We start from the raw sequence: 10,436 nt of genomic DNA on the forward strand, positions 1-10,436 counted from the left end.
CCCATTCTATTGTTTTCCTCTATTTCTTTGCATTGATCACTGAGGAAGGCTTTCTTATCTCTTCTTGCTATTCTTTGAAACTCTGCATTCAGATGCTTATATCTTTCCTTTTCTCCTTTGCTTTTCACTTCCCTTTTTTTCACAGCTATTTGTAAGGCCTCCTCAGAAAACCATTTTGCTTTTTTGCATTTCTTTTTCTTGGGGATGGTCTTGATCCCTGCCTCCTGTACAATGATACATGCTTGTAACTGTTGTCCATCTGAATTTTGGGGTTTCTGACTTTTTCTTTCTGATTATTAGAATATTTTGTTTTGGAGAGATACCATGGGGACATGAAATGTCAGGTGATATTCATGAATAAATCAAACCTGGGGGAAACTGCAGCGTTAAGAAGTGAGGCAAACTCATTACCTGGCTTTTGGCTGGTGTAGTCTCTTCTCATTTCTTTTCATGTGCAGATATGTTAATAAATGGTAGTGTCACATTTTAATGTTTCTGCAGTCCTCTGGGCAGGGTTTGGAGTCTTCTAATCTGGAGAACAATGGAAAAGGGCTACAAAGTGACAATCACGTGGACATATGATGAGACCCCTTGATGTCTCAAATCCGTCTTCTCCTTACCACTCCTCTGTCATCTAGGGATTGATGATGTCATGAGGCTCTATTCTTGAGCTAGTCGATGTTCCCGAAAGCTTTCACTCATATGTAGGAAGCATAAGCTGAGCCTGGCTGTCTGGCTTCCTTTTGCTGCCTGACTCCTTCCCCTCTTCAAACTGGAGATTGCTTGTGTGTGTGTGCTGCATTTTGATTCCTATACAAAATGGATCGTTCCAAATTTTTGAGCTCTTAAGAACACTTACACCTTAATTTTTGTTGAACTATGATGGTCCTCTACTTATAATATGCATTAAGAGAGAAAACCAGCTCCCCACGTGAAGAAATAAAACTGTTAGCTGCTTAGTTCTGTAGACTTTTTGTGACTCCATGGACTGTAGCCCACTAGGTTCCTCTGTCCGTGGAATCCTCCAGGCAGGAATACTGGAGTGGGCTGCCATTCCCTTCTCTAGGGGATCTTTCCGCCATAGGGATTGAACCCATGTTTCCTGCATTGCAGCAAGATTCTTTACCGTCTGAACCACCAGGGAATGAATTAAGAGAGGAAACCAGCTCCCCATAGATATCCCCCAATAATGGTTTTCCCTTGTTAGATCCTGAACCATGGGAGAAAAAACATGGAAAAATTATTCCCTTGTCAAATAGGTATGAAATATCCATAGGAAGATGAGGCTTACAAAAGAAAGATGCCGTCCTGCCTGACCTCCCTCACAACATTCTCTGGAGAGGTTTCTGAACATGATTAAGAGCCTACAGAGAAGAGGGGAAACTGGAGAAGACTTTTACAAATACCAAAAATCCACAAGACCAAACCCTCACATACACTAAGTCTCCTACACACAGACCTTCAAGTTGCGAACTTTCAAAGCTGTGAACGTGTGTTCAGTCACTTGGTTCTATTAGAGGAATTACAGCTAGTTTTTGAGGTGCAGCACCCAAACAGAGAGCTGTGCACAAAGGTTGCAGCAGTCATTCAGAATGCAAATCAGTGATATCGTGTCATCTATGATGAGAAAAAAAGAGCCACTATCCAGACATCTCTGGCTTGTTTTTTTAAAGAGGATAGATAGAACTGAATTCAGCCAGGAACCAGAACCTGTTCCATCAGCAGCAGGCGTGAGTGAAATTGCAGCCTGCCCTCTATCTCCTGTTGCTAATGATTCTTCAGCTCTACCATCTCCCACCTCCTCTCCCTCCGTTAGTCAGTAGTTCTTTTTGCTTGTTCACTGGATACCAGCCCCTGATGCCAGTTATTGTACTGTACTACTCTACTTTTCAAGGCACTGTATTGTGAGGTTTAAAATGTTCCCTTTATAATATTGTGTTGGCTTCTGCCAACAACTATATGAACTAAGCATCAGATCAGATCAGATCAGTCGCTCAGTCGTGTCCGACTCTTTGTGACCCCATGAATTGCAGCACGCCAGGCCTCCCTGTCCATCACCAACTCCCGGAGTTCACTCAGACTCACGTCCATCGAGTCAGTGATGCCATCCAGCCATCTCATCCTCTGTCGTCCCCTTCTCCTCCTGCCCCCAATCCCTCCCAGGGTCAGAAGCATAATTATAACTAAAATTAACATAAATATATATGTCCCCCTCCTCCTCTGGTAGCTCAGTTGGTAAAGAATCCATTTGCAATGTGGGAGATAGGGGTTCTATCCTTGGATCAGGAAGATTCCCTGGAGAAGGAAATAGCAACCCACTCCAGTATTTTTGCCTGGAAAATCCCATCCTTGGCAGGCTATAGTCTATGGGTTTACAAGAGTCGGTCATGACTTAGCCACTAAACCACCACCACCACATATATCCCTCCCTCTTAAGGCTTCCTCCCATACTACCGCCCGTCCTTCCTCTCTGGATCGTCAAAGAGTGCTGGACTGAAGTTATTGTGTTATATAACAGCTTGCCACTAGCTATGTTACATATGGTAGTGGATGTATGTAAACGCTACTTTCTTTAAATAAAGGGCATGATGTAATGATAAAGGAGTTGATGATGACTGCAGCCATGAGATTAAAAGACAATTAGAAGAAAAACTATGACAAACCTAGACAGCATATTAAAAAACAAAGACATCACTTTGCTGACAAAAATCCATATAGTCAAACCTATAGTTTTTCTGGTAGTCACATATTGATGTGAGAGCTGGACCATAAAGAAGGCTGAGAGCTGAAGAATTGATGTTTTTGAATTGTGGTGCTGGAGAAGACTTTTGAGAATACCTTGGACAGCAAGGAGATCAAACCAGTCAATCCTAAAGGAAATCAACCCTGAATATTCACTGGAAGGACTGATGCTGAAGCTGATACTCTAATACTTTGATCACCTGATGTGAAGAGCTAACTCGTTGGAAAAGATCCTGATGCTGGGAAGGACTGAAGGCAGGAGGAGAAAGGGATGACTGAGGATGAGATGGTTGGATGGTATCACTGACTCAATGGACGTGAGTTTGAGCAAACTCTGGGAGATAGTGAAGGACAGGGAAGCCTGACATGCTGCAGTCCATGGAGTCACAAAGAGTTGGACATGACTTAGCAACTGAACAACAACAACGAAGAGTTTATTCTCAAAAAAACATAAGAAAACTTAATGTGTATATACCTAATGAAAGTTCAAAACACGTGAAGAAATGTTTATTTTTTGTATTTATTCATTTTTATGTATTATTTGTGTGAAAAGCATTATAAACCTATAGTACAGTACTCCATAGCTTATTGTGTTACTTGGGTGCCCAGGTTAACTTCGTTGGACTTATGAATAAATTGGACGTATGAATGTGATCTCGGAATTGAACTCATTCATGTGTTGGAGACTTACTCTATTTAAAAACTTGGTCCATCTATCTCGGCAGGTTAGGAAACTGTCACCACTAAAGAATGCAGGCATTGGAAAAATGAACGTCCAAATAAAGCCTGTGACCTTCATGTGTTTCTCGTGTGCTTAAAACCATACTTGCACCAAGTGCCTACACTTCTGTTTTCCTTTCCAGACGATGACAGAAACTCCTTTATGAAATTGTCTGTGTCAACATAAGGATAAGCCTTTCAAGCATCATCACTGAAGTCTCTGAGCCCCTAAGAGTGCTCATTCTAGAAACCCTAGCTGGTAGTCTCTCTTCTAACTGTAATAAATGGACTAGAGACTTCTTGCCAGACTGAGTTATTTTACTGAAATGACTTTTTCTATTGCCCAGGCCTTAATCTTTTATTATAACTTTTTACTTTGAAATAGTTTGTCTCTCAAGAAGTTTCAAAAATAATACAGGATTCCTGTGTACTTTCATCCAGCTTCTCCCAATTGTTAATATAATTAAAAAAAAATCATAGTGCTTTTTCAAAACTACGAAACTGGCATGGGTGCAGTAATAATAACTCAAGTGCAGACCTTATTCAGATTTTGCAAGTTTTTGCATGAAGTCTGTTAAGTTTTATTTTTGGTATATAGTTCTATGAAATTGTACCACATGCATAAATTCATGTAAACATAACCACAATCTGTTCCACCACTACAAAAACTTTTTCATTGTTGACTTAAATTTTTGAAAGCTACTAGTAGAAATAATTCTAGGTAGAATGACTTTGCTTTCATTAATTTATTATAAAGATCCAAAGTGAAAGGAAGAATTAGTAAATTTTAAAAGGTCCTAGTGTATCAGGAGGCACTTACAAGATACTAGAATGTAAATATGTTTAAGAACTTTCATTCAGTTGTAGATTACAAAATTGTAAGCGGTAGTACTCTAGCTATTTTTGCTGCAGAGTAAATTGCCCCAACTATGGATGGAGGTTCGTGACATTGTACAGGAGACAGGAATCAAGACCATCCCCAAGAAAAAGAAATACAAAAAGGCAAAATGGCTGTCTGAGGAGGTCTTGCAAATAGCTGTGAAAAGAAGGGAAGCAAAAAGTAAAGTGGAAAAGAAAAGATACACCCATCTGAACGCAGAGTTCCAAAGAAGAGCAAGGAGAGATAAGAAAGCCTTCCTCAGTGATCAGTGCAAAGAAATAGAGGAAAACAATAGAATGGGAAAGACTAGAGATCTCTTCAAGAAAATTAGAGATACCAAGGGAACATATCATGCAAAGATGGGCTCAATAAAGGACAGAAATGGTAGGGACCTAACAGAAGCAGAAGATATTAAGAAGAGGTGGCAAGAATACACAGAAGAACTGTAACAAAAAAAAAGATCTTCATGACTCAGATAATCACGATGATGTGATCACTCACCTAGAGCCAGACATCCTGGAATGTGAAGCCATTTGGGCCTTAGAAAGCATCACTATGAACAAAGCTAATGGAGGTGATGGAATACCAGTTGAGCTATTTCAAATCCTGAAAGAGGATGCTGTGAAAGTGCTGAACTCAATATGCCAGCAAATGTGGAAAACTCAGCAGTGGCCACAGGACTGGAAAAGGTCAGTTTTCATTCCAATCCCAAAGAAAGGCAATGCCAAAGAATGCTCAAACTACTGCACAATTGCACTCATCTCACACGCTAGTAAAGTAATGCTCAAAATTCTCCAAGCCACACTTCAGCAATATGTGAACCGTGAACTTCCAGATGTTCAAGCTGGTTTTAGAAAAGGCAGAGGAATCAGAGATCAAATTGCTAACATCCGCTGGATCATGGAAAAAGAAAAGAGTTCCAGCAAAACATCTATTTCTGCTTTATTGACTATGACAAAGCCTTTGACTGTGTGGATCACAATAAACTGTGGAAAATTCTGAACGAGATGGGAAGACCAGACCATCTGATCTGCCTCTTGAGAAACCTGTATGCAGGTCAGGAAGCAACAGTTAGAAACTGGACATGGAACAATAGACTGGTTCCAAATAGCAAAAGGAGTACGTCAAGCCTGTATCTTGTCACCCTGCTTATTTAACTTATATGCAGAGCACATCATGAGAAATGCTGAGCTGGACAAAGCACAAGCTGGAATCAAGATTGCTGGGAGAAATATCAATAACCTCAGCTATGCAGATGACACTACCCTTATGGCAGAAAGTAAGGAAGAAATAAAAAGCCTCTTGATGAACGTGAAAGAGGAGAGTGAAAAAGTAGGCTTAAAGCTCAACATTCAGAAAACGAAGATCATGGCATCTGGCCCCATCACTTCATGGCTAATAGATGGGGAAACAGTGGAAATAGTGGCTGACTTAATATTTCTGGGCTCCAAAATCACAGCAGATGGTGATTGCAGCCATGAAATTAAAAGACGCTTACTCCTTGGAAGGAAAGTTATGACCAACTTAGACAGCTTATTAAAAAGCAGAAACATTACTTTGCCAACAGAGTCTTTCTTGTCAAGGCTATGGTTTTTCCAGCGGTTATGTGTGGATGTGAGTGTTGGACTATAAGGAAAGCTGAGCACTGAAGAATTGATGCTTTTGAACTGTGGTGTTGGGGAAGACTCTTGAGAGTCCCTTGGACTGCAAGGAGATCCAACCAGTCCATCCTAAAGGAAATCAGTCCTGGGTGTTTATTGGAAGGACTGATGTTGAAGCTGAAACTCTAATACTTTGGCCACCTGATGTGAAGAACTGACTCATTTGAAAAGACCCTGATGCTGGGAAAGATTGAGGGCGGGAGGAGAAGGGATGACAGAGGATGAGATGGTTGGATTGCATCACCGACTCGACGGACATGGGTTTGGGTGGACTCCGGGAATTGGTGATGGACAGGGAGGCCTGGTGTGCTTGGTTCATGGGGTCACAAAGAGTCAGACATGACTGAGCGACTGAACTGACTGAACTGAAATTGTCCCCAAATTAAGTGGATGAAATAACAACCACAATTTATTTTGCGCACAAATTTGTAATTTGGGGAGCAGGGATTGTTCATCTCTTCTCAATGCTGTGTTAGCTGAGGTAGTACAATGTGGATTAGTGAGTCACCTGTCTGTCCATCAGTTTTCTCTCATAAGGTCTCTTCTATGGAGTGGCTTGCTTGTCCTCACTGTCCGTGGCAAGATTTTTGAGAGTAAAAGTAGAGACAGGAAATAGTAGCGATCAGTTTTTGAAGGTCTAGGTACAGAACCTGTACAGCATCATTTCCATGTATTGGTCAAGAAGACACAGAGACTAGATTTAAGGGGAGAGGACATATATCTTACTGTTCGATGGGAGAAGAGTCAACATTTTGGGGACCCTGTTTTTAAACTACCATGTTAGTTTTTGTATAAAGAAATTTGCCACCTTAAAAATGTTTGGAATTTAAAAACGTATTACAAATATGTTGCAATGAAAATGAAGTTCAGAAATAGCTTAACCTTGAGATACATTTGTTTGGAAAAGAGCCCTTTCCCCAAGAAAATTATTAAGATATACAAGTTGAAATATATGAAACATATGTTTGTAAAACATATAAAATGTGATACATTTGAAGCTGAATATTTTCATTATATGTAGCTAATGATTTTTATCAAAAGCAGTGGGATAAGAGTAAATGTTTGAAACTAAAAATTAAAAGAATTAAACATTTTTAAAACTAACAGTCTTTTTTTTTTTTTTTTTTTTCTAGTGGTGTTCTAACTTGGCGTGATAAAACAAGTCACAGGGCAATGAATTGACAAAACACTTGGTCCTGATGCCAAGAATCTTAACATCTTGCTTAATAGCAAGGATAGTACATCCTCTTTCTTTACAAAAGGCCCTTTTTGAATTCTGTATTTTTCAAAATATTAATTCCAAACTTAAAGATTTAGTATTAAATTCTTTTTAAATACGAAAAGATGATAAAAGTAAATTTAAAAGTGAAATAAAAGTGTTTATTGACTTTTTTTGATTTTACAAAGCTGTATTTTGTGTGTTGTTCTGTAGTATTAAATGAGTTAACAACAGAAGGAAAATCAGAAAAAGGAAAAATCTGTTTTTGGCTCATAGTATATTTGGTTTTACTTAAGAATTTAGATTTCTGCACCAAAACTAAACTAAATAGCTAAAGCTTTATGCAAATGACCTAAAATATGGGACTTCAGTTGAAATAAATTTTTCTGTCCCAGAATCCCATCCAGGATTCCCCTTACTGATCATATTTCCTTAGCCTCCTCTTGAAAAGTGAGATGCTGTCTGTGAAGTCTTGTCCCTTGTTCTAGCATGTGGATTTCCAAATAAATGACATTAAATATGCATTTATTTATTTATCAATTTTGTGATTTATTTATTTATTTTTCTATTTGACAATCATTTATGTATCCAGATCCTCTATACATGCTGAAGTGACAGACCAGCTCCCTATCTCACAGATTTTGTCTACTTTGTCTCAGACAGTGAAGAATTTGCCTGCAATGCAGGAGACCTGGGTTCAATCCCTGAATTGGGAATATACCCTGGAGAAGGGAATGGCTACCCACTCCAGTATTCTTGCCTGGAGAATTCCATGGACAGAGGAGTCTGGCTGGCTACAGTCCAATGGGTCGCAAAGAGTTGGACATGACCAAGTGACTTAACACATACATTTGTTTTTTTCAGCTCTTCAATAAATTTTATATATATATATATATATATATATATATATATAAGTTTTTACATGAAAAGGCATTTTATTTTAAATACAGCACTGTGTACCTGTCAATTCCAAACTCCCAATGGACTTCCTAGTGGGTTCAGTGGTAAAAGAATCCACCTGCCCATCAGGAGACGTGGGTGGACGCTGGTTCAATCCCTGGTTCAGGAAGATGCTCTGGAGGAGGAAATGGCAACCCTCTCCAGTATTCTCACCAGGACAATCCCATGGACAGAGGAGCCTGGTGGGCTACAGTCCATAGAGTGGCAAAGAGTTGGACAGGTCTGATCATGCACACATTCGGTAATCTTTCCCTCCCCACCTTTCTCCCTGACAACCATAAGTTTGTTCTCTATATCTATTTCTGTTTTGTAAATAAATTCTAATAACATTTTTTAAAATTGAGATTTGTTTGAAGTCCCTTATCTCATACAACCAGGAGGATGCTGGAAGCTTTCTTCTGCTTGTTAGTCTTCCAGCTGCTCTTGAGAAACGATGAACTCAATACACTTTTCAATCTACTAGATGAAAAGTACTGCCAAATGTCGGAGTCACCTGTATGGACTTTGGGTCAAGTAGTTGCTGCTTTAATAGTGCTCTGATGCTTCAAATATATATATGTATTTTACAGTGGGAATGTCCATCTGCACAAAACTGGTTTACCTTAACAATAATGGGCAAAGGCATTTAAAAACATTTGCCCTATATTCAAACTAGCTTTCCCAAACATTGTGCCCATTTGCATTCTTGCCCAAACTTTATAACAGTAAATATGTCTCCAAACTTCGATGACAATGTGTATAAGTAGTATTGTTTAATCTTTAAAAAAAAAAGAGAATCAGGATTCATTTATTAGTTTATTAAACACATACTTTTGAGTTCTTACTGTGCAGCAGGCATTGTATTTCTTTCCTTTTACTTTGAAAGGAATTTAGACCCTAGAGGAATTTTTCCATCCCTCTCTTCAGCAGTCTTTAAGCTGTAAGAAGAAGTTACATTCTAAGGAAAAAATCATGTTAATAATATTTCTCTGAAAACCTACTTAATATTCACCAACTAAAGAGTAACCGTAAGGTCTTATAATTGAATGAACACCATGTACTCCAACTGATATTCTTTCTGTTTAACTAAACACACACACGCACACACTCAGAATAGAAGTTCTACTAGCAATCTTTACAAGAAAGTTTCTCTTGCCAAACAAACGAATAAATAGATAAAATAAAATATGTAAGAGAAAGAAGAGGAGACTACTTGAGATCTCCTATATGGTTTGAATTGCTTCATTATGTATACATAGCTTGGTGGTGTATATGATTTGTTTTTAAATAAGGTCATAATAGACATTCTTTTAAACACTTTAATTAAATAAGGGTATATCAAGATATAGAACATTATGTCTTAATATTCTTTTCTCCACCCTCAACCCATAAATGTTTTATCATGCATCATTTAGACTAACATAAGATAATTTAAAATTACTGATCAACTACTTTTGTGGGCTACACAATGTTCTAAGGGCTTTCATCAACAGCAGCAATGGAACATAATTAAAATAAAAACAGTATTAGTGGCCGCCATATATTTACCGAGCATCACGTGCGAGGCTCACTATAAGTACTCTACAATCATGATCTCAGTTAATCCTCACATCAGCCATCTGAGTTAAATGTTTCTAGTTTTCACATTTTCTACTGATCAGGGAGCTGTTGCTCACTTAGAGGAAATTTGGATATCAACTGAAGCACCAAAACACTTCTGAGAATAATTGATATGAACACAAATACCAAGTTATAGCTAATTTAATTAAACAATAAATACAACTATGTGTTCATTCCATGGTAAAATTTATGAGGCATTCAAGCCTTAGAAACTTGGTTTTAATTAGGCAGGGCTAAATAAATGACTAGTTCCAAAGATGGAAGGGATTTGTTCTTCTCAGTATGCCGTTCTCTAGAAATTCAATCTTTTTTTTTTCTCCATAGTAAATGCTTCTGTTACAAGGACAAGTCCTACTGATCCATTTTTTTACTTAAATATAGCAATGGCATATAGAAAGAGACACCATTTCCACTCTATAACCCCCACTCTACAGCTGGGGATTATAACCCTAATGTTGCACTAATTTATGATCTACTAAAAATGAATTAAGGGACACCTGGGTTCGATCCCTGGGTTGGGAAGATTCCCTGGACGAGGGCATGGCAACCCACTCCAGTATTCTTGCCTGGAGAATCCCCACGAACAGAGGAGCCTGGCGGGGTTTGGTCCGTGGGGTCACAAAGAGTTGGACATGACTGAGTGATTAAGCGCAAG

At 38.6% G+C, this 10,436-nt stretch overlaps 1 long non-coding RNA gene across 3 annotated transcripts in view; it reads left to right on the forward strand.

Annotated features, from left to right (window-relative positions):
• The window catches only part of LOC112447169 (uncharacterized), a 64,662-nt gene extending 57,295 nt beyond the window's left edge, over positions 1 to 7,367 (forward strand). Inside the window, exon 8 of one of the 3 annotated variants that reach the window (XR_009494949.1) lies at positions 7,137 to 7,367. This is a non-coding gene — a long non-coding RNA (uncharacterized lncRNA). The remainder of the gene's footprint in view (positions 1 to 7,136) is intronic. The other 2 variants (XR_009494953.1, XR_009494954.1) reach the window with 2 other exon arrangements.
• The last annotated feature ends 3,069 nt before the right edge of the window (positions 7,368 to 10,436 follow it).

This window comes from Bos taurus, chromosome 6 (genome assembly GCF_002263795.3).
Source record: "Bos taurus isolate L1 Dominette 01449 registration number 42190680 breed Hereford chromosome 6, ARS-UCD2.0, whole genome shotgun sequence".
Classification (NCBI taxonomy): domain Eukaryota; kingdom Metazoa; phylum Chordata; class Mammalia; order Artiodactyla; family Bovidae; genus Bos; species Bos taurus.